We start from the raw sequence: 14,243 nt of genomic DNA, 5'->3' as shown, positions 1-14,243 counted from the left end.
ACCACGTAGGGCCGGCAGGCAGGATAAGGTGAGCCCGGGGGGCAGCCAAACCCCGCCTGTTCATTACAGAACTGGCGACAGTCTGCCCATGGCGCCTGCTGGGGAGGGGTCGTGCTGCCCACATCATCTTCCTCCCGTCATCAGCTTCCTCACCCCCCGTGCAACCTCTGTCATTGCGTTCCAAGGTGTTTGTATCTCTCTTGAGGTGCAGCCAAGTCAGAGAGGAACACGGCCTTGATAGCAGAGAACATCCAGTGTTTACAGTACTTTGTACAACACTCTGCCTGGTTTCCCAGCACGTAATAACCACTTTCTCACCCTTCTGTGCTCCACTGATCATCGAAATTAAAAGTACTCTCTTTACATTCATGTTTTTCTATAACTTGGCAGGCGGGAAGGCCAGGCAGGGACCAAAAGAACAGCATTTCTATTACACTCTAATAGACCAGGACACACCCAAATCCTCCCCATACCCTCAGACACCAAAACACTCCTGAGGACCCCTCAAGGCCCTCTCAAAGAAGCCCCCGAATGGGACCACTCCTGGCCACTGGATCCCAATTTCTGGGCACATCTGGGCTCCTGGACACTGAGTATCAGGTTTTGGGCACACCTGAGCTCCCCCCTGCCCCGCACCCCGGGACCCCCCAGAGCCCCCACCCTCGGGGCTGCAGCGCCCCCACCGGCCCTCAGCCAATCAGAAAGGCCTCACGCAGCGTTCGGCCAATCAGAGCGCGCCTGTCTGATGACTCATCAGTTCCCGGGAGGATGTCTGGAAAACGGGCCCCAAACTTGCGCTCAGCCAATCAGAGCGCGCCCCAAACAGCCCCCAAAGCGGCCGAGCCCGGCTGGGTTTGGGGTGGCAGCACTTGCCGGCGCGGGCCATGGAGCGGGGGTGGCAGCTGGGGCCGTACTGGTAGCACTGGTGGTGCTGGAAGCTCCCCCGGCTGCGGGCAAGGAGCTCTCGGGTGAGCAGGGGGGGCGGGAGATGGGTACGGGGGGAAAGAGGGAAAAAGGGGGGTGGAAAAAGGGAGTGGGAGCCTCCAAGGGAGTGGGAGAGGAGGTGGGGCCCCCAAAGGGAGTTGGGGCTTTGGGGGCATGGTAGGCAAGTGGTGGAAGAGAGGGGAAAAGGGGGGGGTGGGAGCCTCAAAAGTGAGTGCGAGGGGGGTTGGAAGCCCCGAAATTAGTGGGGGATTTGGGAATTGGGGGGACAGTGGAAGAGGGGGGGAAGTGGGGATGGAACAGCAAGAAGAGGTCCCTTCTTGTCCCCCATCACTCCATTGTGGTCCCTTCTTGTCCCCCCTTCACTCGAGCCCTGGAGCGCTTTCCTGGGATCTGCGGGGGTCGGACCTGTCCTGGGGGGGTCCCAACCCCCCATCGGTCCCGGGGGGGCCCATGGGGGGGTCTCCAACCCCCTGTCCATCCCTGGGGCCCCCATGACAGGGTTCCCAACCCCCTTGTCCATCTCTGGGGAGCCCATGGGAGGGTTTCGCCCCACCCACCAGCCGGGGCTGTGGTGGCCGTGGGGAAGACGGGTTGGGAAAGGGGGGTCTGAGGTGTCCCCCTGAGCTCCCAACTTGCTGTGGGTACTGGGGGGACCCTGACTGGGAGGTCGGGGGCACCCCCTGACCTGTCTCCTGCACGCTCAGGGGTGTTCCAGCTTACGGTAAAGTACGACTGTCACTTCATTAATGGCACCGACCGGGTGAGACACTTGGGCAGGCTCATCTACAATCGGGTGCAGCAACTGCCCTTGGACAGCGCTGTGGGACAGTTCGTGGGGGACACCCCGTTTGGGGAGAAGGTTGCCAGGGATGGAACAGCAATCCGGACCTGCTGGAGAGGGCCCGCGCTGAGGGGCACAGGTACTGCCGGAACGACTCCGAGCGGGTCACCGCGTTCAGCGAGCCCCGCAGAGCTGAGCGTGGGGCAGAGCGTGGGGCAGGGCGGGTGCCCTCGGCCCTTGCGCCGCCAATGACCCTGGAGCCCCTCAAATCCTCCCTGGGAAGGCCCCCAGACCCCTCAGCCCTCCCCGTGCCCATCCCCGAGGCCTTTTGCCCCATCCCTTGCCCTCTCCTCTCTCTCTCAGTGCCCCCGTGTCTATTCCATTCAACTCCATCCCAGTCCATGCCAATGTTCCCCTCTCGTCGATATCGTCTGGGCACTCTGCCCTCAGCCAATCAGAGTGCGTGTGTTTGATGACTCATCAGTTGCCGGGCAGACCCGCAGCTCCAAGTGCCGCCAGTACTCGGCAGACTCCCAGTTCCACTCAGATCCTTTCCAGTCCATCCCAGTGGCACCCAGTCCATCTCAGTCATTCCCAGTCTCTCTCAGTTCACTCGCAGACCTTCTCAGATAATTCCTAGTCCTTCTCAGTCCATTCCCAGATATCCCAACTCTATGTCCCAGTGCCCCCCACCTCATCCCAGTGTCTCCTCTCTCCCAGTGCCCCTCAGCTCATCCCAGTGTCTCCCCTCTCTCTTCCAGTGCCCTCCCAGCTCATCTCAGTGTCTCCCCTGTCTCTCCCCAGTGCCTTCCCAGCTCATCCCATCTTCAAGGAGAAAGAAACCCACAACCCTAGTCCTGGCAACCACATGTCACCTTCCACATCTGCCCTTCCTGCAGCTTCATCTCCTTCAGCAGACAACTGTGGGTTTCTTTCTCCTCGAAGAACCACCCCAGAACTCATCATGCTTTTGCACTAACCCTTCGTGTGTACATATGTCTGTATATTTACACATGGAAAATGTCTTTGTGGGACAGCCAGCAATGTTAGAGTTCGAATGCGCTGCTGTTAATCTCTTTCTTCACCTGTTCCTACTTTTGCACTGCACCTTGTGAAACGCCCCCGCTGTCCCTCGTGTCCCATTCAGCGCCGGCAGCCCCGTCCCTTCCCCTGCTGCCCCCGCGCTCCTCCCATCCCGGCTGTCGGAGCCTTGGAGCTGCCGGGGGTGACGTGGGGCTGCCCCGGGGCTGTGCCCCGAGCCGGGGCCCTTCCCAGTGCTCCCGGTCTGCCCAGCCATCCTCCAGCACCCTGGGGAGGGGTTCTGGTGGGGATGGCACACAAGTGCTGCTGGAGGCTCTCAGCTCAGTTTGGCTTGCTTTGCTTCCCAAGCTGTGGAAGCCAATCTCTGGATTTTCTGCCAAACATTTGTCCCCTTTTCTGCTCTGCCAAAGGGATTTGGGGCGTTTTTCCCTTTTTGGGGCAAAGAAAACCAATGCACTGAAGTCCAGCAGGACAAACCAGCCCTGCAGCCTGTGGAGCCTGGGCTGGCCTCTGCCTGGCAGAGGAGCAAAGCAGCTCAGGCACTAATGAATCAGCCCAATTAATTGCTCTTCATTAGGGGCCAGGAGAAGTGGGGCCCCAGGACCTGCAGCTGAGCTGATGCTACACCACACACAGGGCTGGGAAAGCCTGGCCATGAAACTGTGTAGGTTTGGATAGAGATGGTGTTTTATCGGTCACTTCTCTCATTTTATGCTTATTTTCATGATATTGTATTGATTCTCACCTATTAAGAGATCAGGATCAACACCCTGATCTTCTGTTTTCCCCACTCGGGGCGGGGCGGGGGAGGCGGCGGTGAAGACCGTCCCTCTCAGTACCTCGTGCTGTGACTCCTTGTGCCTTCCCTCGGTTTTTCTTCCTGTGCAGAAAAAGCCCCCAACCCCCGGCCCCCTCCCCGGGGCATCAGGGTGAGTCCCCCTTGCAGCTGTGGGGCTGTGGCAGGACAGGGAGCTCTGACATTGCTCCCAGTTCACACCACCCTGTGTGTGGTCAGCAGGGCTTTGGCTTCCTGTCCCCTCCTCCGTGTCCCCATCCCGGCTCCCTGTCACCAGCTCCGTGTCCCCACCCCGGGTCCGTGACCCCAGCCCTGTGCCCCCCCGACTGTGCCGGGACATGGAGGACCAGGACGGCTCCATGGTCTGAGCCCGACGGGGCATGCGGGGGCTGTGGGGAGCCCCCCGTGCCCCCGGGGTGCAGGGACTGGGGGGTCGTGCCTGCTGGGCCCCCCCAGATTGGTGGGGCAGAGGAATTTGAGGCGAGTGGTGATGGGGCGATGATGCCACCCCTCAGGTCCCCAAGAGCTGCTCAGGGTGGGAAAACGGAGGCAGAGATCGAGGGAGGAGGGGCTGGAGGGCCTTTTCTCGAGGGTGTGGTTGGCTGTTGTCCCAACCCCCAAGCTCGGATCCCAAAAGTGGGAGCAAAAGGGTTTTTGAGGACACTAAACTCCTCCTGCTCCTGTGCAGGGGATGAACTGGGGGCAGCAGAAGGGAAGGAATTGCAGGGTCTGAGGGTTGGAGGAAGGCAACTGTCCAGGGAGATGGAGAGGGCAGGAAGGGGAGAGAACTGAGGGCTGGAGAAGTGAATGAATGGGAAGGGCAAGAGGCCAGGAAAGGGGGCAGCTGTCCAGAACAAAGGAAGAGGTCAGGAAGGTAAAGGAAGAACTCTGGGCCAGAGAAAGGAATGAATGGGGAGGGCATGAGGGTTGGATGGCAGAAGCTCTCTAGAGGAAGAGAGAGGTCAGGAACAGGAAGGATGAACTCTGGGCTGGAGAAAGCAATGAATGGGGAGGATATGAGGGCTGGAGTGGGGAAGCTTTCCAGAGGGATGAGTGGCCAGGAAGGGGAGGGATGAGCTGCGGGCAGGAGGAGGGAGTGAATGGGCAGGGCATGAGGGTTGGAGGGGGTGGCTTTACACAGGGATGGAGATTTCAGGAGCTGCATGGTCTTCCTGGCAGGTTCCATTGGGCCCAGCATCAGCTGGAGCTCCAGCTCCCCTGGGAAGTTCTCTCTTTGCTGTCATCTGGTGCTTTTTTTGGGACACTGATTGTCTCAGTGTCACACTTGGTTGTGCCAAGAATTGCCAGGGTGTCACAGTTTCCTTTACTATCTGCTGGTGCAGTGTCACATTGCATTGTGCCAACAACTGGCAGGGTGTCACAGTCAACAAATCCGCTCTTCCCAATGAATTTCCAATGTCCGTCTGTGTCCCGATGGATGTTCCTCCCCTGCATTTACCCAAATGCCTACAGGGAACCAGCAGGATGTGGAGACCACCAGCCAGGTGTCCCCTCAACATGGATCAGCAGGAATGTGGGTCACCAGCTCTGTTCCCAACGTGAGTCCTCCAGTGGGGGATGGAGTTGGAGCAGCAGATGAAGCTCTTTCAGCAGTTGGGGCACTCCGAGGGCTTCCCTTACCGGTGGCTCTCCCGGCCGCTCCCCTCCACTTTCGCAGCTGTTTTGGTTCAGGAAAGTAAACACCTCATTATTAGTTTTTCGTCCTTTCTTGCTGGGTGTTTTCTCAGGAAGGGTCTTCTGGGGTGTTTTTGTGGCTGGGGTGGTGGAATCTGTGTTATTGGGTGAATGACTTGGTGTAGAGTTGTTGGGTTTTTTCACTTTTGTATATATGTGTTATATTACATTTGGCTTTTAATTTTCTCTCTTCTGTGTAAATATAAAAACCTTGTCATTTTAAGTTTTACTTCGAGGGGTTTTATTCCCTCCCTCCCTTTCCCTTGAGGGGGCTCTGCCTCTGTATTGGGCACCGTGGCATTTTGCCAAGGTAAACCAAAACAGGGACACAGAGCGTTTCCACCTCCCAATTTTCAGGATGGGGGCACAGGATTCTCCCAGTTTTCCCCAAATTGAGGACATGGAGCATTCCCAATTTTCCCATTTTGGGTCTGGGGCACTGTAGTGGTTCCTGTGGGCAGGTTTTGGTTGCATGGAGGGCTCCAGGGGGGCTTCTGTGAGCCGCTGCCAGAAGCTTCCCCAGGGCTGGAGGAGCCAATGCCAGCCGGCTCCAGGACGGGCTCCTGTCGCTGCCAAGGCCGAGCCCTTCGGGAATGCCGGGAACGGCTCCGGGAGAACGTATTTGTATTTCAGAAGGGAGAGAAAGTTCCTGGGTAGGGGAATGTTGCAGGCAGAGGAGAGCGAAGGGAGAAGGTGGGCACAGCTCTGCAGACCCCACGGGCAGTGCAGGAGGAGGGGCAGGAGGTGCTGCAGGCGCCGCAGCCCGTGGGGAAGGGCCTGGGGAAGCAGCTGTGCCCCAGCAGGACAGGGAGGAGCAGGGCAGGGCACAGAGTCACCTGCAGGGCAGGGGGGAGCAGGGCAGGGGGGAGCAGGGCAGGGCACAGAGTCACCTGCAGGGCAGGGGGGAGCAGGGCAGGGCGGGTCGGGCCGGGAGCGGCGGGGGGGGACAGCCCGGGTTTGGGGACACCCCGGCAGGGCTGGCGGGGTGTGGAGCCCCGGAGCTGCAGAGCGTGGAGAGCGGAGAGGGGCGATCCCAGAGCTGGGGGACCCCCGGCAGCCTGGAGGGTGGGGGGCACAGAGCGGGGAGAGCCCCAGGACCCCCGGGAGCCTGAAAGGGGGCCCGGAGAGGGGGCAGCCTGGAGAAAGGGAACCCCGGGAGCCCCGAACAGCCACGTGGAGAGCCTGGAGGGGCAACCTCTGGGAACCCGCACCCTGAAGCAGAGAGTGGGGGTGGAGAGACCCCTGGGACCCCCAAACGTCATCCCCCCGAAGTGGGACCCCCAGCAGCCTGGACAGGGGAGACCCCCGAAACCCCAGAGTGGAGAGGCCAGAGAGGTCTGGGGGAGGGGGAACTCCTGGGAGGGCGTTTTAGGGCTACATCTTCACATTCTGAGTATGGTTTTGCAGTTTTGGGGGGTCCAGCTTAATATTTCTGAGACATGGTCTTGTCTTTGGGGGCTGAAATAACCACCTGCTTATTGAAACGTGGCATTTTGAACGGAAGGGGGGCATAAACCCCAAAATCACAATTTCGTGGCTGGTTTTTGTGAGGCTTTTGCCACCACGGGGTTGATTGGAGTGTCTGGATGTGGGATTTTGATGGTGTGTAATTTTTACTGCCTTATAGGCACCTTTTAGTAGTTTTGGTGGGGTTTTTTCTGCTCTTCCAGCAGGCAGGGAATTGAGAAAATCATGGTGAAAAGAGGCAAATCGTGTTACAATAAAAAGGACTTAATTTGTTTCAATTCAGTGGAATGAACAGGGATTTGGGGGATGTGCAGCAAACCTGCTGGAAACCCCAGTGGGTTTGGGAGGGATTAAACCTGGGCAGGAGCTCGGGCTGCCCCGAGGGAGCTCTTACAACATGGACCTTCCTGGGGTCTTTTGAAGGGAATTTGTGGAGTTTTCACATTCTTTGTTATGAAGCAGAGAGCAAAGTGGGACTGAACTTTTGACTTGCAGTGAGGGAGCTGAACTTGTGCACTGGCACTGCTGTGGTCTTGAGCTGTTACTTGGTGCTTTATTTGTTGAAATAAACCCTTCAGCAGTAACGTCTCTCCCAGCTCACTGGTTTGTGGCTCAGACCCAGCTTGGAGCTTGGGTAAGGTCTGGGCTTTGTCCTGCTGAGCCTTGGGAGCCTCCTTGCCTGGGGAAGCACCACCCTTTCCCAGCCCACCTTTGTTGGGACTTTTTGTGTTCCCCACAGCCAGATTTAACCCCCAAACTGGTTCAGAAACAGTGTCTGAGCATGTCCTGCAGCACCCTGTGTTCCTCCTGCACATCCCCTGTGAGGGAATTTCTTTGTGATTATTCCATGGCTATTAATGGGCAAACAAATCACCCACCTTCATGGCTTTTAGGGCTTATTTATGTAATGAAATATCTTTGCAATTATACATTATGCAGCAATGCATAATATTAATAACAATATTAATCAGAAGAAGATGGATATATTGCATCATAATGATAATAAAGCACAGTGCCTTGCATTATGCAATAAAATATTGTTGCTTTATCGGGGCATGTTCTTAATGGCCTTTTATTGGTGTGTTTTATGCTGCTAAATTACACAAGAACCAAGAGGGAAAAAAAGGTGCTGCCCCTGTTGGTTTGGGGTACAGGATCCAAGTTGAGCTCATGAGCTCTGGGCACTGGGGGAACCAAAAAACTTGTTCCCAGTGAGCAGCACAAGGTGGTGAGTGACTGAAAAGAGGAAACCTCAACAGAAACTGCTATTTTAAACTCAGCTGCTTTCCCTCCTGCAGGTTCTTGGAAGGGGGCCTGGAAGTACAAACTCTGCTCTGATTCCCCAGGCATCTCTTGTTTGTGCCAGTTGTGGGACACCCCCTTGTCCCCCTGAGCCCCGAGACAGATCCAGCAGCTCAGCACCTGCTCCGCGCTCAGCCCCAAGCCCGGGATGGGCCGTGGGCTCTGGGGAGCACAGCCCCACTCTGGGGGGCACAGCCCTGCTCTAGGGGGCACAGCCGTGGGCTCTGGGGGGCACAGCCCTGCTCTAGGGGGCACAGCTGTGGGCTCTGGGGGACACAGCCGTGGGCTCTGGGGGGCACAGCCGTGGGCTCTGGGGGGCACAGCCCTGCTCTGGGGGGCACAGCCGTGGGCTCTGGGGGACACAGCCGTGGGCTTTGGGGGGCACAGCTGTGGTCTCGGGGACACAGCTGTGGGCTCTGGGGGGGCACAGCCGTGGGCTTTGGGGGGCACAGCTGTGGTCTGGGGGACACAGCTGTGGGCTCTGGGGGGCACAGCCCCGCTCTGGTGTGGGCCCTTGGGGGGCACAGCTGTGTTCTCTGGGGGGCACAGCTGTGGGCTCTGGGGGGCACTGCTGTGGGCTCTGGGGGGCACAGCCCTGCTCTGGGGGGCACAGCCGTGGGATCTGGGGGGCACAGCCCCACTCTGGGGGGCAGAGCCCCGCTCTGGGGGGCACAGCCGTGGGCTCTGGGGGACACAGCCCCGCTCCGGGGGGCACAGCCCCGCTCTGGGGGGCACAGCCGTGGGCTCTGGGGGGCACAGCCCCACTCTGGGGGGCACAGCCATGGGATCTGGGTGCACAGCCCCACTCTGGGGGGCACAGCCGTGGGATCTGGGGGCACAGCCCCACTCTGGGGGGCACAGCCATGGGCTCTGGGGGGCACAGCCGTGGGCTCTGGGGGACACAGCCCTGCTCTGGGGGGCACAGTCGTGTTCTCTGGGGGGCACAGCCATGGGCTCTGGGGGGCACAGCCCCGCTCTGGGGGACACAGCCCTGCTCTGGGGGGCAGAGCCGCTGCTGGGGACGCTGGGGGGTCGGGGGGCCTTTATCCCCCTCGTGCAGCTCCCAGGACACAGCCCTGGTTTCTGGGGCTGAGTCACAGCAACCCACCCAGGGCCACACTGTGAGCCAAAGTGCCTTTACTGACACCGTGGGCAGTGCACGGGGGCTGTGCCCTACCCAGTGCAGCCCCCCAGGAGTCAAATTTGGGCCGGTTTATGGGGGGAACTGAGCTGAGGACACACCAGACATTCCAGGTGCATGTCCTTCTGAGTGACACCAATCCCTCCACATCATTCTAAGCTACACAAACATCTTGTGAATTACCCGAGACAGACATTTTAGGGCTTAGAAAAATAGTTAAAAGACTACATGTCTTTTGGCTCTTTCTTTTCTAACTTGACAGTGTTTACTGTTTTAAGGCTCTAGGGCAGACAGGTCTTTTGATTTATTTCTTCCAACTGCAGGACTAATCCTCAAGGTTTCTGTATGTAAAGCTCTGCAGGAGTAAGTAAATTTGTGTTTTCTGGGTTTACTGCTATTTGTTCAGAAATTCCTGTTACCCTCTTATCTGGGATGGAAAACAGAAACATTTGTCTTTTCACAGGATTAAGGCCAGTTCCTTACAAAAACTCCCTCCTGACTGGCTCTGAGCAGGTCCCAATACAGCAGCGTCACTGCAGAGCTGCGCTCCCACCCCCCAGTTTGCAGCTGGTTTGGGGGCTGCGGGGGCCACTCACCTGTCCCTGCCGGGGCTCGGGGCTCGCTGGGGGGGGGTCTGGGGGGCTCGGCCCCGTGTGCCCCCGTGTCCCCCCATGTCCCCTCCCCAGGGGCTGTGACTCCCCACGTTCCCCCGTGTCCCCCCCATGTCCCCTCCCCAGGGGCTGTGATTCCCCACGTTCCCCCGTGTCCCCCCGTGTCCCCCCATGTCCCCTCCCCAGGGGCTGTGACTCCCCATGTTCCCCCGTGTCCCCCCGTGTCCCCCCATGTCCCCTCCCCAGGGGCTGTGACTCCCCGTGTCCCCCCGTGTCCCCTCCCCAGCCCTGCTCACGGAGCCGCTGCCCCCGGGCTCCTCCTTCCCGCGGACCCCCCGGAACGAGTTTGTGCCTCGGGGGTGGCCCCAAACATCGCATTCCTTCCCGGCTGGGACAGGCCCCGAGTGAAAAGCTGGGCACAGACATCGATTCTTTGGCATTGCAGGGCCGGGGCCGGGGCTGTTCCACAAATCCAGCACCAGCTAGCGCTGGGTACGGGGGGCTGGCTCCTCCAACGACATGCACCCCCGTCTGTGCTCAAGGCTTGCTGCTGTGCACTCAAAACACGCCTCTTCAGAACTTCTCATGCATATGCAGGAGTTTCCCCAGACCAGGCAGTCTCTGTGCTACGCAGCTCCAGGAACTAATTGCCATTTTCTCCGCCCTGGGCTCCTCCTCTCTGAGTCTGCACCTTGGTCACCAGTGGCCTCGGGCCGGGGTCTTTGAGGCTCATTGGGGATGGAAGATCGAGGTCTTCCTCAGCATGTCCTTTTCACCTTGGCTTGAAAAGCAACTGGAACCGGTTTTCTTGGCTACTTTTGTGCCCTTGGCCTGTTCTTTTGCCATATCTCTTGATTTCTCTCAGGCCCATCTGGTGTGCATTCTAATTGAGAAAGGTCAAGGAGAGCTGTAAGTGGGAATGGTGTTGGCTCTGTTCCCTTGCTGTGCAGACAGTTGTAGATGTTTGTAAATGATTTTTCTCCTGAGTGGTAAGCACATTGTGTGAGTGATTTTTGTCCTAAGTGTTGGGCATATTGTGTGTGAGAGACGTGACTGAGTACTGGGTGAAGATAATAAAGGAGGTTTGGAAGAGCGGTGGGTTTGAAGTGTGTCAGTGGGTGTTGGATGCGCTAAAAGGGGGGTGGGTGTGCAATGAGAGGTGGGAAAAAAGGCTTCGGCGGTTTCGAGCCGGCTGAGCCGCTGGGGCACTGGCGGGGCCGCTGGAACAGCAACCCCGGCCGTCAGCGCTGGGCTGGGGCGGGTCACATTGCCCAGGAATCTGCACTCGAGCCCTCGATGGGCAGAGCTCCTCAACCCCGAGGTGTGCCACCGACCACCGGTAGGCGGGGACCACCTCAGAGCCGGCCACACGGCACCCGGGCGAGCTCAGCATTGTTTTAGAACACAGGTCTGAATCCAGGGTTTGTTAACAGTGGAAAAAAGGCTACTTATAAGAACAGCTCAGATGGAAGCCAACAGAAGCCTCAAATGTCCTGTGATGAGTTGCAACAGGGAGTTTGATCATCTGCATCTTCTTCTACGTCACCTTGAAAGGTGAGGACAACAGTGCAAGAGCTCAGTGCAAGCTTTGAGAATGAAAGACTGTGCTTTAACTTAGGACATCAGCATCGAGTCTCCTTTAAAGTGCCTGTGCTGACAGAGAGCTGATTAGTGTGTTACAGAATTTGGATAGATGATGCTGCTACAAAGAAAATTAACTCCATTCCGGCCAGAATTAGTGCAGGGAGGTAAAAAGAAATAGGTTTTTTAAATCTCTCTGAGAACTTGAGGCTTTGTTAGTTCTCTTAAAAACAGTATTTCAAATTATATGGGAAGTGAGGGAATCTGGCAGTTTAGGTTGATTGCATATGGTTTTTTTGTCCAACAGCTTCAAAGGAAAGAATTTTTCCCGTTAAAAAAGCCTTTTAAACTATTTAGAGGAGACTAGTTTGTTAATTATTTCTTCCTCTCCAGCTCTGACCACTCTCCTCATGGCCCAGCTGCCACGGCACATGGACCCCCAGAGAATGCTGCTGCCAGTGGGACATCCTGCCAAAGATTTTCACCCTCAGGTTTGTCAAAGACAGCTGTCTTTGTAGTGTGGACATCCACAGATCAGTGACAGATGGGCAGACATGGGGTTAGTGGTACCAGTGGATTTCCAGGCAAGTAGGACCATCTGGATGTTGACTTCCTGAGTGAGCAATCAAAAACCTGCCTCCTTTGGTGTCACTCACCCCACACTGTAGAATGCTGAGCAGTGTCAGGATCCTTGTTGTATTTTCTGGAACAGAACAACAGGACTTGATCTCTGTTCCACTGTTTCTAAGCTGACAGCATTTGATTTTTGAAAATGTAGGGTCAGCAACATAAGCATCAATCCAAGTTCTGGCTCTGGAAATCAGCACCTAATTCTCTTTGAAGTGCAGAGACCAGATACACACTGTGTGGTTTCCCTGGCAAGCTGCGAGGTGGGTTAAAGTATCCAGAGGACAATGTTTCCATGCCTTGATTGCTGGAGCTGCGAGGGAATATTTTGAAGTACATCCCAACGTTCGAAAATGTTTCAGGTTGTGATTGAACCTCTTAAGTTGATGCATGTTGGTTGAGCAGAAAGTCAGGTGAATTTTAAATGTGTTCTTTTTGTCCCATTGACAGGCTGTCAACTTTTGGATCTCCAGCACCTCCGGACCATGAATCACATTGTGCTGGTGGATTTGGACACCTGGGGAGACTTCATAACACACCTGCCAGCAAAGCTAAACCCAGGGACATTTATCTGGGGCTTTCGAGGTAAGAAGTGTTTGAAGGAAATAGGAAGATCAGATTAAGGAGTCTCCACATTTCCTTGAACAGATTCCTTGAACCTGAGAGAAGGAAGAACAGGAGCAGGGCAGCCACTGGGGCTGCTTAAGTTGCAGTGTCCCAGACAACATGAAACACAAATGTCCTTGAATTTTCTGAACTCAGGCTTAACCTCCACTGCTCTTATTGTCCCTTGTAGAATATTGTTGCAGCATTCTGGCTTCCCTGATGAACTTGGTTGAGCTGTATCCTATTGGGTTTTCATAATAATCAGGACAGTCATAAAACTCAGATATTATTTGAGCTCCCAAGGCCTTTTCAGAATGTGCTGCTTTTGTTGTTGTTTCTGTTTTCCTTCTAGAAGGCAGGATTTTGTATTCTTACACTTCTTTCTTCATACAAAGTTGCAACATCTTAACATACAGATTCATACAATTTTGACATCTAATTATCATATTCATAAGAGGCAGAGTTTAGGTGGAGCCTGAGGTGGAGTCTTCTTAAACTTTCTTTTGGCAGGGTTTTCAGGGGGTCGTTCTGGCCTTCAGCTTCACTTTTGGGGTCTTCTGCTTCTCTTCCTCGCTTTGAACTTTTCCACTTTCTCTGTTAGCCTGACTCAGGTGCTGAGCCTTGTAGATCTTCTTGACTCATGTCCTCTCTATCTTCTTTGAGTGCCCACTTAGTCTTTATTTCTGATTACTGGGGTGCTCGAAGTACATTCTTAACATCCTCTCTTTAGTCAGAAGGACAGAACAAGTTATCAAAGGTTCACACAGTACTTTGCAGAGCAAGGCACTAACATTATAACTTTTCCAGGCTTTGTTCTGTTTCACAGTCATCTGTGCTCCTGGGCCTGTAGTCTAATCCCTGATTGTCAGGAGTTCTGAACACGAATCCCCTGCTCTTCCCTGTTCAAGCAGCTTATGCTGCTGAGGTTTGTGCTCTACTCAGGCATTCCTTGTGGATCACTGCCTGCATTGTCATTGCCAAGCCTTTGGCCTTTTTCTAACAGCATTCCAGTGCACGTGCAAGCCACAGAAAATTGTGATTTTGGGGGTTTGTATGATACAATCATAAAATGTTAAGGGGTTGGAATGGGCCTTAAAGGTCATCTATTAGGAAGAATTGCTTAGTAAAGAAACTTTTTTTGAGTTATGTCAACCTTTCCCCATGTGAATTCAGAGAGTGGCTTTCAGTCATACTTTGTTCTTCTATCTGACTTACTTGAAACTCGTTTGTCATTAATTGCCTTAAACTTGTTTGTCATGCCAAGGTCTTCTGTGCTGTTTCTGTTTTCCAAGGTTAAAATGCTGTCTTGATTCAGTAGGAAATAGTTGGTTGAACCCAGGAATGTCTGAACTGTATTGTTATCAGAAATGTCTCCTTTCTGCCCTAAGGAGGAACAATCCTAGTCCAAGCTCAGTGTTCCCAGGCTGTTGTTGGGATCTCCTGTTAACACAACACTCTTACCCAACGGTCCCTCTGTGCTGGTACAGACTCTGTGCCCAGAGATGTTGCACACACGGGGCCCTGATCAGGCCCAGCACAGCCCACGTCAGCACCGCTCCATTTCTCCCTTCCAGACAGGTTTGCTGCATGTGCAGCTGCATCGTGGGGATGCCCCTGAAGCCCTTGAACTGAAACCAACACGTTAAAGAA

This window comes from Pithys albifrons, chromosome 29, assembly GCF_047495875.1.
Source record: "Pithys albifrons albifrons isolate INPA30051 chromosome 29, PitAlb_v1, whole genome shotgun sequence".
Classification (NCBI taxonomy): domain Eukaryota; kingdom Metazoa; phylum Chordata; class Aves; order Passeriformes; family Thamnophilidae; genus Pithys; species Pithys albifrons.
The sequence above is the reverse complement of the archived record's forward strand: the minus strand, read 5'-3'. Positions refer to the sequence as shown.